Below are 12,887 nucleotides of genomic sequence, written 5' to 3' on the forward strand. Positions count from 1 at the left end.
GGAGTGCAATGGCTGAGCCTCGCCCTGGGTGAACCACCTTCTTGATCATGGTATCTCCCCTGCCAGGTAAGTATGAGTTGGAGTTGTCAGAGACGGTGGGGTCGGTTCCAGACACAGCACCCTGGCTGATGGTGGCCACACTGCACAATGCCAGAGTTCGGCGACATCAGCATTAGCTGACCCTCATCTGAGGCTTGTCCCCGAGGCGTTGCAAGCACTATACTGCAGTTTGACAAAGTTGCGCGGTGCACAAACTTTGCTGGTTTTATTGACTTTTCTCACCGGTCGGAGCTCGGCCCAGACAAACTGGAATGTGCCTGTTTTTTTTCAAAAAACAGTAATGCATAAGCCGTGTATGCTCCCGTCTCTAAAGGTCTGTTGGACACGTTATCCCTTATATAGAGGGAACTGCTTACTTTACCTTCTTTTCCAGCTGCAAAAGAGAGACGGTACACCCTGATCAACCTCCGGGGAAGGGAAAAATCAAGAGTGCACCACTAAGCGTACGACTCAGTAACCGCATCAGGGCTTTGAGCAACTTGTACCCTATCGATAAAGGAATGTGAGAAAAGCAAGGGACTCCCCTGGAAAAAACACCCCCACAAAACTCTATAGTTACATTGCACGTTTCCAGAGAATGTGCACCGTACCTGGAGGTAATGCAATACCGGGTCGATGCGTGGAGTGGAAGGAGCAAGCCCCCGTTCCGGCTCCCTGATCCAAAAATCAATTTAATATATGGTCCCCGGGTAGGGGACGTATCAGATATTAAACTGATAAGAACAGATACTACACACTTGATCTTAGCCAAAAGGCCGAGAAGCGATGAGTCCAAAGCGTTTCGTGTTCCGTCCAAGCTCTTGGCACGATCCTCTCTTGTCACGGTGCCCTGTTTTCAAGCCAGCCTAACAATGGCTGCTGCTTAGCACCCCCACCCAGTCTCCCCACTTTGCACCCCTGGTTCTTAGCGGAGACAGCCGTTTGACTTTTCACACACTCAAAGGGCTCAGCCTTACGGCCAAACCTACCAAAAATAGCTTAAACTCGTTGGCGTTCCTCTCCACGGAAGTCTTTAGTAAAAGGCGAAAGACTTGTGCGTTATGAAGAGAAACCAGAGTCAGTACGGCCTTCGCCTTGAGGGCAGCCGAGAACCCCAGTCGTCCCAGCCACCACGTCACGGTAGGCCTCTCTTTGCGCCTGCCGCGTTCCAAAATCCCAGATCGCACCGTCAGCTACCCTGCCCCGTACTGTCACATGCGCTATCCAATGGGGTTTGCGGAGGGTTAGGCTTAGGCGGAAAGCCCGCCTTTGGGGGCGGGGGCGGGGGCTGGGGCATGTGTGCTTGTAACATACAGAAACGCCCACCAATCGTCACGGCCCGACAACAGCACCGACTCTGCAGTCGTAAAACTGGCATAGTTGGCAGCAACGCTTACGAGTAAAAGAAGCTACCCGGGACACCTTGTTTTCCTTTGACGTAGCGGTCAGGGGAGAGCGCGAACGCAGTCCCCACTACCAGAAATTATGCAGTCGAGACTCCCACATTTGGGGAATTCGCAGGGGTCAGCGCAACCGGAGTGCAATGGCTGAGCCTCGCCCTGGGTGAACCACCTTCTTGATCATGGTATCTCCCCTGCCAGGTAAGTATGAGTTGGAGTTGTCAGAGACGGTGGGTCGGTTCCAGACACAGCACCCTGGCTGATGGTGGCCACACTGCACAATGCCAGAGTTCGGCGACATCAGCATTAGCTGACCCTCATCTGAGGCTTGTCCCCGAGGCGTTGCAAGCACTATACTGCAGTTTGACAAAGTTGCGCGGTGCACAAACTTTGCTGGTTTTATTGACTTTTCTCACCGGTCGGAGCTCGGCCCAGACAAACTGGAATGTGCCTGTTTTTTTTCAAAAAACAGTAATGCATAAGCCGTGTATGCTCCCGTCTCTAAAGGTCTGTTGGACACGTTATCCCCTTATATAGAGAGAACTGCTTACTTTACCTTCTTTTCCAGCTGCAAAAGAGAGACGGTACACCCTGATCAACCTCCGGGGAAGGGAAAAATCAAGAGTGCACCACTAAGCGTACGACTCAGTAACCGCATCAGGGCTTTGAGCAACTTGTACCCTATCGATAAAGGAATGTGAGAAAAGCAAGGGACTCCCCTGGAAAAAACACCCCCCACTCTATAGTTACATTGCACGTTTCCAGAGAATGTGCACCGTACCTGGAGGTAATGCAATACCGGGTCGATGCGTGGAGTGGAAGGAGCAAGCCCCCGTTCCGGCTCCCTGATCCAAAAATCAATTTAATATATGGTCCCCGGGTAGGGGACGTATCAGATATTAAACTGATAAGAACAGATACTACACTTGATCTTAGCCAAAAGGCCGAGAAGCGATGAGTCCAAAGCGTTTCGTGTTCCGTCCAAGCTCTTGGCACGATCCTCTCTTGTCACGGTGCCCTGTTTTCAAGCCAGCCTAACAATGGCTGCTGCTTAGCACCCCACAGTCTCCCCACTTTGCACCCCTGGTTCTTAGCGGAGACAGCCGTTTGACTTTTCACACACTCAAAGGGCTCAGCCTTACGGCCAAACCTACCAAAAATAGCTTAAACTCGTTGGCGTTCCTCTCCACGGAAGTCTTTAGTAAAAGGCGAAAGACTTGTGCGTTAGTTTGCGCGGTGCACAAACTTTGCTGGTTTTATTGACTTTTCTCACCGGTCGGAGCTCGGCCCAGACAAACTGGAATGTGCCTGTTTTTTTTCAAAAAACAGTAATGCATAAGCCGTGTATGCTCCCGTCTCTAAAGGTCTGTTGGACACGTTATCCCTTCTATAGAGGGAACTGCTTACTTTACCTTCTTTTCCAGCTGCAAAAGAGAGACGGTACACCCTGATCAACCTCCGGGGAAGGGAAAAATCAAGAGTGCACTACTAAGCGTACGACTCAGTAACTGCATCAGGGCTTTGAGCAACTTGTACCCTATCGATAAAGGAATGTGAGAAAAGCAAGGGACTCCCCTGGAAAAAACACCCCCACAAAACTCTATAGTTACATTGCACGTTTCCAGAGAATGTGCACCGTACCTGGAGGTAATGCAATACCGGGTCGATGCGTGGAGTGGAAGGAGCAAGCCCCCGTTCCGGCTCCCTGATCCAAAAATCAATTTAATATATGGTCCCCGGGTAGGGGACGTATCAGATATTAAACTGATAAGAACAGATTTTTTTTTTTTTTTTTTTTTTTTTCTCTTTATTGATACTCATTTCCATTTTCCATAGAAACTTTTGCATAATTAAAAAAAATACACCCTACATCAAAATACAACTTGTCAACAATTGTGGATAATCTGTAAAATCATAGTTAAGACAATGAAAACAGTACTTTTAAGAGGTTTTACAGATTAAAAAAAAAAACAACAAAGTTGTAAAGGAATATTTTAAAAGGGAGTGTATTTGTTAAAAGGTTCTCTTGTGCAGGAGCAGGGTGAGTCCCTACCCAGGGTTACTCACTCCGCTCCTCCAAACAGTAAGTCTCTCAGGATCCTGTCCTGGTGCTCATAGGAGATCCCCGCCCTCTCGCTCCTTCCCACCTTCCTCTCCCGGAGAGCCAGGCCGCCGCTGCTTTGACCTTTTCCCGTGTAGCTCCGGCTCCTTCGTCCGAATGGGCACAGAGGCGATTCTTCTTTGTGGCTGTGTCCTAGGCCTGCCGCCTGCAGCTTCGGCCACTTGGACCGTCGCTGCGGCCATCCGGATCACAGCCACGGGGGCATCTGCATGTGCTTCCTTACCAGCAAGTTTCTGGAGGTCCACATGGCGTCTTTGATGGCGGCCAGGGTGAGCCACTGCTTGGCAAAGTCGTCTTTTTTGATTGCTTCCTGGCTCACCCCATAGAGCACCAGCTGTGCTGTAAGGACCTCCCTTGCTGGCAAGTACGGGAATTGTAAGGAGCCGGCCATTGCCCACTGGTCTACGGCAGCGCTGCACTCCCAGAGCAGATGCCTCACCGACTCAGGCGCACCACAACCAGGTCGAGGTTGAGAGCGCCGACATGCCCCGGGAGTGCATGACGGACCTGACCGGGAGGATCTCGTGAGCCACCATCCATGACAGGTCCCGGAGTCTGTTTGGAAGAGCGGGGTGGTTGACGTTGCGCCAAACTGTTGAGGGCTGGCCTAATGGAAGCCCGCGCACTGGACTCACTGGTTCCTGCTCCTGCACAACAGAAATCAACACACGGTGATTGGCTAAAACTTGCAGCTCCTCCTGCTCCAGGTTAAAATGCTTTAAAAACTTCTGAATAAAAGCATAGGCTGGTGGCAGGTTAAAGGACACAGGTACTTTAAGATCAGTGGGTAAAATCTTCAGTCTTTTGAGATAAGAACCCATCCAGAATCGTGTCATTGCTGTGGTCTTAGGGTTTCTGGATGGGTCTGTAGCATATTTCACGTATAGCGCGACGTATCGGCTTCCTAAAAACAAGTGTAGGTCAGGTACTCCTTTTCCCCCTTTTTCTTTTGGCCTCCTCATCACGTCTCTCCTCAGTCTTTCCCACTTGGAGCCCCACAAAAAGTAAAAGATGGCTCGGTCAAGATCTAAAAGCACTCTCCTAGGAGGGATAAAAACGGAACTGATCAGTAAAAGCAAGGGTAAAATCACTGCTTTGATGATTAAAACCTTCCCTTCAATGGTCAGTCCTCTAAGTCCCCAGTATCCTAGTCTTTGCCTTACTTTTCCTACCACGTCTGGCCAATTTGTTTTCCCTCCCCCCTCCTTGTCAAATTTGACCCCCAGTATTCTCTGGTCAGTCTGTGTCACAGTCAGGGGGAGTCCTGTCATTTCAGTCGCCGTCCATGGCCCATAAAGTTGGGCTTGGGTCTTGCCTCTGTTGAGTTTTGACCCAGAGGCCCATCCAAACCAGTCAGTCAAGTCCAGCGTCCTGTTGACAGATAAAAGGTCGGTGCATAAAACGTTCACGTCGTCCATGTATAAAACGCATTTAGTCTGAAGTCCCCCGCTCCCTGGGATTCCGATCCCATTGATTCGTTGGTCCCTTCTCAAGATCTGCGCCAGAGGTTCTATACAGATGACATAGAGGAGGGCAGATAACGGACAGCCCTGACGAACACCGCAGTTAATATCCACTGCTTTTGTCAGGTGCCCGTTAATAACAAATCTGCTGGTGATGCTCCGGTACAGCAATCCCACCCAAGCTATAAACCTTTCTGGAAATCCCATTTTTTGCAGTACCCGAAAGAGGTACTGGTGCGAGACCCGATCGAAGGCTTTTTCAAAATCTAAATTTAGTACTATTAGCCTGATGTTTCTGTCTCTCGCGTAACAGATGGTGTCTCGGATCAGTACGAGGCTGTCGGTGATCTTCCTCCCCGGAATGGCGCAGGCTTGATCTGGGTGAATCACCTCTTCTAAAAATCCAGACATACGTGAGGCTAAAAGTTTGCAGTCAAAGTTTAAAAGAGTGATAGGTCTCCAGTTCTTCAAATCAGTCTTATCTTTGGCCTTGTGAAGGAGAGTCACTATCCCTATTCTAAAACTGTCAGGAAGTCGGTCTAGTCGTTCAAAACCCATAAAAACAGCAAGCAAATCAGGTGCTAAAATGTCCCAAAATGTCAAATAAAATTCCAGGGGAAGTCCATCTTGTCCTGGGGACTTCCCCTTCTTAAAACCTGTGATGCATTTATTTAACTCTAAAATCGTAAAATCTTGGGTTAAAAGCACGCTGCTTTCTACTGTCCCGGTAATGAGGTTTAAAACTTCTGTCATGGTGTCTTTTTCAATAGGTTTCCTTTGGTACAATTTTTCATAGTAGTTTTCAACAACTTGTTTAATTTCTTCTATTGTTTCTACTGTGCACCCATTTTCTTTTGTTAGTTTACAAACCGTTCCCCTTTTATTTATGATTTTCTTAAAAAAATACCTTGTGCACTTTTCCCCCTCTTCAATTTCTTGTTCCCTGCTTCTTAAAATGACACCTTTACTTTTGGTTTCTGCTAAAACCGACATCTCTGTTTTGACTTGTTTTATTTCCTCACTAAAATCCATTCCGCATTGTTGTAGTTTAAAATAGCGTTGTAGTCGTTTCTGCAGTCCCATCATGCGTCTATTTTCCCTACTCTTTTTTCTCTTCCCTGCCTGTCTAAAAAAAGTCTGGGTCTTTTCCTTCACCATTTCCCACCAGTGTGCGCATGTGTCGTAAAAGTCTTGAAGGGTCTGCCACTCTCTGTACTGCTCCCTGTATTGGTTGACTAAAACCTGGTCTTCTAAAAGGGAGCAGTTGAGTTTCCACAGACCACTTCCTGATGTCACACCCGAAGAGAGCGAAAGGGTGCAGGAAAGCATCAGGTGATCGGAAAAGAAAACAGGGGTCAATCTAGCATCGGTTGGTGGGCAGTCCCGTGTAAAAATATAGTCTATGCGAGAGGCTCTGGTGCCATCACCACTGAACCAGGTGAAGCCCTCCTCTCTAGGATGCATGGTTTTAAAACAGTCCTGAATTTTAAAATCCCTGCATATGCCCTGTAGTAAAAGTGATGCTTTATCAACTTTAAAATCTTGCCCTCCTCTTTTCCTGTCTTTCCTGCTTAAAATACAATTAAAATCACCCCCTACAACTAAAGGTTCCCTACCTAGCATGTGGAACTGCAGTTCTTCTAAAAGGTCATACCTGTCATTCCTGTCATTAAAGCCATAAATATTTAAGAGATTAAAATCCCTTCTCCTAAAAGTCAAGTGTGCTAAAAGTGCCCGACCATTTCTCACCACAGTGCTGCCCTTCACCAGAACCTTAGGATTTTTGATTAAAATGGCCACTCCATCATTTTTGTTGTAATTTGATCCACTCCATATTGATGTATATGGCCACAACTCCTCCCACTGTCTGTAGTGTTTTAAAAACGGAATGCCACATTCCTGTATTAAAAACACATCTGACTTAAAGGAAACAAGATAGGATAAAATACTCTGGGCTCTAACTCGCGACTTCACACTTCTCACATTGACGGTTGAGAAGGTGAGAGTCATGAGTATGGTTAAAAACAACAGGTATGAAATTTTAAAAGGACTATACAAGGAATTTCAGAGATAAAATGGCAGTCAGATAATCTGCTGTGAATGGAGCTCTTCCTTCACTCTTACAGGTGAAGAGTAAGGGGGTTTAGCTCCAGTCCCCGGATGGACTCTGGGGGTTGGTCTAGGCTGCAACCTTGCATTTAGTTTTGAGTCCTTAGGGGTTGATTGCAGAGCTATTGTTAAAAATGAGACCTCATTTGGTGAATCGGAGGGGAAGACTCTGGGCTCCTCCACAGATGAACTGTCTGAGAGAGTCCCAACTCTTCCCCTCTTCTCTGAGAATACAGGAGACTCAGAGGACAATTCTGATGCCAGCCTCTTTGTTTGCTGGGCGTTGGGGGGGAGGCATCCTCGCTATCAGTCTGCAATTGGCCTTCCTCATTATCTGAACTAGCTCCGCCCTCTACCTGCATTGCCCCATCCTCTCCAGAACTCTCTGTTGATGGGGCTGTTGCAGGCCCCTCCCTTTCTCCCCGCCTCATCTGATTCCACTCCTCCAATCACAGGATTTGGCGGGAGATTTGAATTTTCCGGCCCAGCCTCTTCAATTAGCTCTCTAACTGCCTGGCCTGGTCCACCATTTTGCCCACTTGCTTTTGCTGCCTTTACTTTGTTGGCAAAAGATTTGGGGCAATCTCTGAAGAGGTGGTTTGATTCTCCACATAGATTGCATTTTCTGCCATTGGTGCACTCCTCAAAGGTGTGCCCAATTTCTCTGCATTTCCCACAGACAGTCTGCTGACAAGCTTCGGCCAGGTGCCCGTGCTCACCACACTTGCGGCAGAGCTTGGGCTGACCCTGGTAATGGATGTAGCCCCTGTTTTCTCCCAGAACTATCATGGATGGCAGATGTTTTAGGCCTTGGAAGCCCTGGGGGTCCTGCCATTGTTGAATGGGGACCCTCCAAGCGCAGTTCCAAATGCCATCCTCATCTCTCACTTTGGTAGCCTGGCCTTTAACAGTGCAATATCTTCCCAGCCACAAACAAATGTCCTCTGCATTCACTGTTTCATTGAACATTCTGACAATAACCGTTTTTAAGGCATTGTCAGTCAGTTTCTCCACACTGAAGGCAGAAAACTGGGGTTTAACATTTTCAAAACGTGTCCAAAACTCTCTTAGCAGAGCTGCTGAACGGAAACTCACATCAAAGCCTTTACCAAAAGGCAAGGTCAGTATACAGTTCAGATCATTTGGTGTGAAACCCAAGGCTTTTTGGACTAGCTTCCTGGAGAAGTCCAGTCTGGACATCCCCAGGAGTTTACCCTCTCTCTCCACAAAATTTAAACGAACGCTGTGGTGCCTCCGCATGCCGGCATGGGTGGCCGACATGATGGAGGCACCACAAGCTAAAAAAGTGCTGAAAACAATAAAACCAGTAAAAGATCAATCCGACAAGTAAGAATAATGAAAAACAATAAATAACACAAGAGACAAAGAGTACTTACCTGATCGGCCTGGTCAAGATGTTACAACCTGCAGAGAACAGGTAAAATAGCTCTCTCAGCCAATGAATTCCTATTTGTTAAAGATTTTCAATTACTGGAAAATTGAAATGCTTTAAACAAGGAACATTTAGAAATATCCTCCCAAGCACTGATAAAACCGATGCCACGACAGACAAGTATTTTAACCACCAACAGGAGGCGATCGCAGTCTTAGCCAAAAGCCGAGAAGCGTTTCCAGAGAACGTGCACCGTACCTGGAGGTAATGCAATACCGGTCGATGCGTGGAGTGTTCCGGCTCCCTGATCCAAAGGTCCCGGGTAGTATCAGATATTAAACTGATAAGAACAGATACTACACTTGATCTTAGCCAAAGTCCAAAGCGTTTCGTGTTCCGTCCAAGCTCTTGGCACGATCCTCTCTTGTCACGGTGCCCTGTTTTCAAGCCAGCCTAACAATGGCTGCTGCTTAGCACCCCACCCAGTCTCCCCACTTTGCACCCCTGGTTCTTAGCGGAGACAGCCGTTTGACTTTTCACACACTCAAAGGGCTCAGCCTTACGGCCAAACCTACCAAAAATAGCTTAAACTCGTTGGCGTTCCTCTCCACGGAAGTCTTTAGTAAAAGGCGAAAGACTTGTGCGTTATGAAGAGAAACCAGAGTCAGTACGGCCTTCGCCTTGAGGGCAGCCGAGAACCCCAGTCGTCCCAGCCACCACCGTCACGGTAGGCCTCTCTTTGCGCCTGCCGCGTTCCAAATCCCAGATCGCACCCGTCAGCTACCCTGCCCCGTACTGTCACATGCGCTATCCAATGGGGTTTGCGGAGGGTTAGGCTTAGGCGGAAAGCCCCGCCTTTGGGGGGGGGCGGGGCGGGGCATGTGTGCTTGTAACATACAGAAACGCCCACCAATCGTCACGGCCCGACAACAGCACCGACTCTGCAGTCGTAAAACTGGCATAGTTGGCAGCACGCTTTCACGCTTACGAGTAAAAGAAGCTACCCGGGACACCTTGTTTTCCTTTGACGTAGCGGTCAGGGGAGAGCGCGAACGCAGTCCCCCACTACCAGAAATTATGCAGTCGAGACTCCCACATTTGGGGAATTCGCAGGGGTCAGCGCAACCGGAGTGCAATGGCTGAGCCTCGCCCTGGGTGAACCACCTTCTTGATCATGGTATCTCCCCTGCCAGGTAAGTATGAGTTGGAGTTGTCAGAGACGGTGGGGTCGGTTCCAGACACAGCACCCTGGCTGATGGTGGCCACACTGCACAATGCCAGAGTTCGGCGACATCAGCATTAGCTGACCCTCATCTGAGGCTTGTCCCCGAGGCGTTGCAAGCACTATACTGCAGTTTGACAAAGTTGCGCGGTGCACAAACTTTGCTGGTTTTATTGACTTTTCTCACCGGTCGGAGCTCGGCCCAGACAAACTGGAATGTGCCTGTTTTTTTTCAAAAAACAGTAATGCATAAGCCGTGTATGCTCCCGTCTCTAAAGGTCTGTTGGACACGTTATCCCCTTATATAGAGGAACTGCTTACTTTACCTTCTTTTCCAGCTGCAAAAGAGAGACGGTACACCCTGATCAACCTCCGGGGAAGGGAAAAATCAAGAGTGCACCACTAAGCGTACGACTCAGTAACCGCATCAGGGCTTTGAGCAACTTGTACCCTATCGATAAAGGAATGTGAGAAAAGCAAGGGACTCCCTGGAAAAAACACCCCCCACAAAACTCTATAGTTACATTGCACGTTTCCAGAGAATGTGCACCGTACCTGGAGGTAATGCAATACCGGGTCGATGCGTGGAGTGGAAGGAGCAAGCCCCCGTTCCGGCTCCCTGATCCAAAAATCAATTTAATATATGGTCCCCGGGTAGGGGACGTATCAGATATTAAACTGATAAGAACAGATACTACACTTGATCTTAGCCAAAAGGCCGAGAAGCGATGAGTCCAAAGCGTTTCGTGTTCCGTCCAAGCTCTTGGCACGATCCTCTCTTGTCACGGTGCCCTGTTTTCAAGCCAGCCTAACAATGGCTGCTGCTTAGCACCCCACCCAGTCTCCCCACTTTGCACCCCTGGTTCTTAGCGGAGACAGCCGTTTGACTTTTCACACACTCAAAGGGCTCAGCCTTACGGCCAAACCTACCAAAAATAGCTTAAACTCGTTGGCGTTCCTCTCCACGGAAGTCTTTAGTAAAAGGCGAAAGACTTGTGCGTTATGAAGAGAAACCAGAGTCAGTACGGCCTTCGCCTTGAGGGCAGCCGAGAACCCCAGTCGTCCCAGCCACCACCGTCACGGTAGGCCTCTCTTTGCGCCTGCCGCGTTCCAAATCCCAGATCGCACCCGTCAGCTACCCTGCCCCGTACTGTCACATGCGCTATCCAATGGGGTTTGCGGAGGGTTAGGCTTAGGCGGAAAGCCCCGCCTTTGGGGGCGGGGGCGGGGGCATGTGTGCTTGTAACATACAGAAACGCCCACCAATCGTCACGGCCCGACAACAGCACCGACTCTGCAGTCGTAAAACTGGCATAGTTGGCAGCACGCTTTCACGCTTACGAGTAAAAGAAGCTACCCGGGACACCTTGTTTTCCTTTGACGTAGCGGTCAGGGGAGAGCGCGAACGCAGTCCCCACTACCAGAAATTATGCAGTCGAGACTCCCACATTTGGGGAATTCGCAGGGGTCAGCGCAACCGGAGTGCAATGGCTGAGCCTCGCCCTGGTGAACCACCTTCTTGATCATGGTATCTCCCCTGCCAGGTAAGTATGAGTTGGAGTTGTCAGAGACGGTGGGGTCGGTTCCAGACACAGCACCCTGGCTGATGGTGGCCACACTGCACAATGCCAGAGTTCGGCGACATCAGCATTAGCTGACCCTCATCTGAGGCTTGTCCCGAGGCGTTGCAAGCACTATACTGCAGTTTGACAAAGTTGCGCGGTGCACAAACTTTGCTGGTTTTATTGACTTTTCTCACCGGTCGGAGCTCGGCCCAGACAAACTGGAATGTGCCTGTTTTTTTTCAAAAACAGTAATGCATAAGCCGTGTATGCTCCCGTCTCTAAAGGTCTGTTGGACACGTTATCCCCTTCTATAGAGGAACTGCTTACTTTACCTTCTTTTCCAGCTGCAAAAGAGAGACGGTACACCCTGATCAACCTCCGGGAAAGGGAAAAATCAAGAGTGCACCACTAAGCGTACGACTCAGTAACCGCATCAGGGCTTTGAGCAACTTGTACCCTATCGATAAAGGAATGTGAGAAAAGCAAGGGACTCCCCTGGAAAAAACACCCCCCACAAAACTCTATAGTTACATTGCACGTTTCCAGAGAATGTGCACCGTACCTGGAGGTAATGCAATACCGGGTCGATGCGTGGAGTGGAAGGAGCAAGCCCCCGTTCCGGCTCCCTGATCCAAAAATCAATTTAATATATGGTCCCCGGGTAGGGGACGTATCAGATATTAAACTGATAAGAACAGATACTACACTTGATCTTAGCCAAAAGGCCGAGAAGCGATGAGTCCAAAGCGTTTCGTGTTCCGTCCAAGCTCTTGGCACGATCCTCTCTTGTCACGGTGCCCTGTTTTCAAGCCAGCCTAACAATGGCTGCTGCTTAGCACCCCACCCAGTCTCCCCACTTTGCACCCCTGGTTCTTAGCGGAGACAGCCGTTTGACTTTTCACACACTCAAAGGGCTCAGCCTTACGGCCAAACCTACCAAAAATAGCTTAAACTCGTTGGCGTTCCTCTCCACGGAAGTCTTTAGTAAAAGGCGAAAGACTTGTGCGTTATGAAGAGAAACCAGAGTCAGTACGGCCTTCGCCTTGAGGGCAGCCGAGAACCCAGTCGTCCCAGCCACCACCGTCACGGTAGGCCTCTCTTTGCGCCTGCCGCGTTCCAAATCCCAGATCGCACCCGTCAGCTACCCTGCCCCGTACTGTCACATGCGCTATCCAATGGGGTTTGCGGAGGGTTAGGCTTAGGCGGAAAGCCCCGCCTTTGGGGGGGGGCGGGGGCTGGGGCATGTGTGCTTGTAACATACAGAAACGCCCACCAATCGTCACGGCCCGACAACAGCACCGACTCTGCAGTCGTAAAACTGGCATAGTTGGCAGCACGCTTTCACGCTTACGAGTAAAAGAAGCTACCCGGGACACCTTGTTTTCCTTTGACGTAGCGGTCAGGGGAGAGCGCGAACGCAGTCCCCCACTACCAGAAATTATGCAGTCGAGACTCCCACATTTGGGGAATTCGCAGGGGTCAGCGCAACCGGAGTGCAATGGCTGAGCCTCGCCCTGGGTGAACCACCTTCTTGATCATGGTATCTCCCCTGCCAGGTAAGTATGAGTTGGAGT

The 12,887-nt window shown here is 49.4% G+C and overlaps 13 non-coding genes and 2 pseudogenes across 13 annotated transcripts; all 15 read right to left on the reverse strand.

The window, feature by feature from the left end:
- Window positions 1-634: 634 nt before the first annotated feature.
- Window positions 635-827, reverse strand: LOC127140408 (U2 spliceosomal RNA). Its single transcript, XR_007810898.1, has one exon. It is a non-coding gene; the product is annotated as a U2 spliceosomal RNA (small nuclear RNA).
- A 181-nt stretch (window positions 828-1,008) lies between these two features.
- Window positions 1,009-1,120, reverse strand: LOC127140411 (U5 spliceosomal RNA). The gene has a single exon (XR_007810899.1). It is a non-coding gene; the product is annotated as a U5 spliceosomal RNA (small nuclear RNA).
- Window positions 1,121-1,486: 366 nt separating this feature from the next.
- LOC127140417 (U1 spliceosomal RNA) lies at window positions 1,487-1,648 on the reverse strand. Its single transcript, XR_007810905.1, has one exon. It is a non-coding gene; the product is annotated as a U1 spliceosomal RNA (small nuclear RNA).
- A 556-nt stretch (window positions 1,649-2,204) lies between these two features.
- LOC127140419 (U2 spliceosomal RNA) lies at window positions 2,205-2,395 on the reverse strand. The gene has a single exon (XR_007810907.1). It is a non-coding gene; the product is annotated as a U2 spliceosomal RNA (small nuclear RNA).
- A 178-nt stretch (window positions 2,396-2,573) lies between these two features.
- LOC127140415 (U5 spliceosomal RNA) lies at window positions 2,574-2,686 on the reverse strand. The gene has a single exon (XR_007810903.1). It is a non-coding gene; the product is annotated as a U5 spliceosomal RNA (small nuclear RNA).
- Window positions 2,687-3,064: 378 nt separating this feature from the next.
- LOC127140409 (uncharacterized) lies at window positions 3,065-3,282 on the reverse strand (annotated as a pseudogene).
- A 5,486-nt stretch (window positions 3,283-8,768) lies between these two features.
- On the reverse strand, window positions 8,769-8,915 carry LOC127140410 (uncharacterized; annotated as a pseudogene).
- A 166-nt stretch (window positions 8,916-9,081) lies between these two features.
- Window positions 9,082-9,193, reverse strand: LOC127140412 (U5 spliceosomal RNA). The gene has a single exon (XR_007810900.1). It is a non-coding gene; the product is annotated as a U5 spliceosomal RNA (small nuclear RNA).
- A 370-nt stretch (window positions 9,194-9,563) lies between these two features.
- LOC127140405 (U1 spliceosomal RNA) lies at window positions 9,564-9,727 on the reverse strand. The gene has a single exon (XR_007810895.1). It is a non-coding gene; the product is annotated as a U1 spliceosomal RNA (small nuclear RNA).
- A 560-nt stretch (window positions 9,728-10,287) lies between these two features.
- On the reverse strand, window positions 10,288-10,478 carry LOC127140406 (U2 spliceosomal RNA). Its single transcript, XR_007810896.1, has one exon. It is a non-coding gene; the product is annotated as a U2 spliceosomal RNA (small nuclear RNA).
- A 180-nt stretch (window positions 10,479-10,658) lies between these two features.
- On the reverse strand, window positions 10,659-10,770 carry LOC127140413 (U5 spliceosomal RNA). The gene has a single exon (XR_007810901.1). It is a non-coding gene; the product is annotated as a U5 spliceosomal RNA (small nuclear RNA).
- Window positions 10,771-11,139: 369 nt separating this feature from the next.
- LOC127140418 (U1 spliceosomal RNA) lies at window positions 11,140-11,300 on the reverse strand. Its single transcript, XR_007810906.1, has one exon. It is a non-coding gene; the product is annotated as a U1 spliceosomal RNA (small nuclear RNA).
- Window positions 11,301-11,859: 559 nt separating this feature from the next.
- Window positions 11,860-12,050, reverse strand: LOC127140407 (U2 spliceosomal RNA). Its single transcript, XR_007810897.1, has one exon. It is a non-coding gene; the product is annotated as a U2 spliceosomal RNA (small nuclear RNA).
- Window positions 12,051-12,230: 180 nt separating this feature from the next.
- On the reverse strand, window positions 12,231-12,342 carry LOC127140414 (U5 spliceosomal RNA). Its single transcript, XR_007810902.1, has one exon. It is a non-coding gene; the product is annotated as a U5 spliceosomal RNA (small nuclear RNA).
- Window positions 12,343-12,713: 371 nt separating this feature from the next.
- LOC127140416 (U1 spliceosomal RNA) lies at window positions 12,714-12,877 on the reverse strand. Its single transcript, XR_007810904.1, has one exon. It is a non-coding gene; the product is annotated as a U1 spliceosomal RNA (small nuclear RNA).
- Window positions 12,878-12,887: the final 10 nt, after the last annotated feature.

This window comes from Lates calcarifer, unplaced genomic scaffold, assembly GCF_001640805.2.
Source record: "Lates calcarifer isolate ASB-BC8 unplaced genomic scaffold, TLL_Latcal_v3 _unitig_4421_quiver_2750, whole genome shotgun sequence".
In the NCBI taxonomy this organism is placed as follows: Eukaryota; Metazoa; Chordata; class Actinopteri; family Centropomidae; genus Lates; species Lates calcarifer.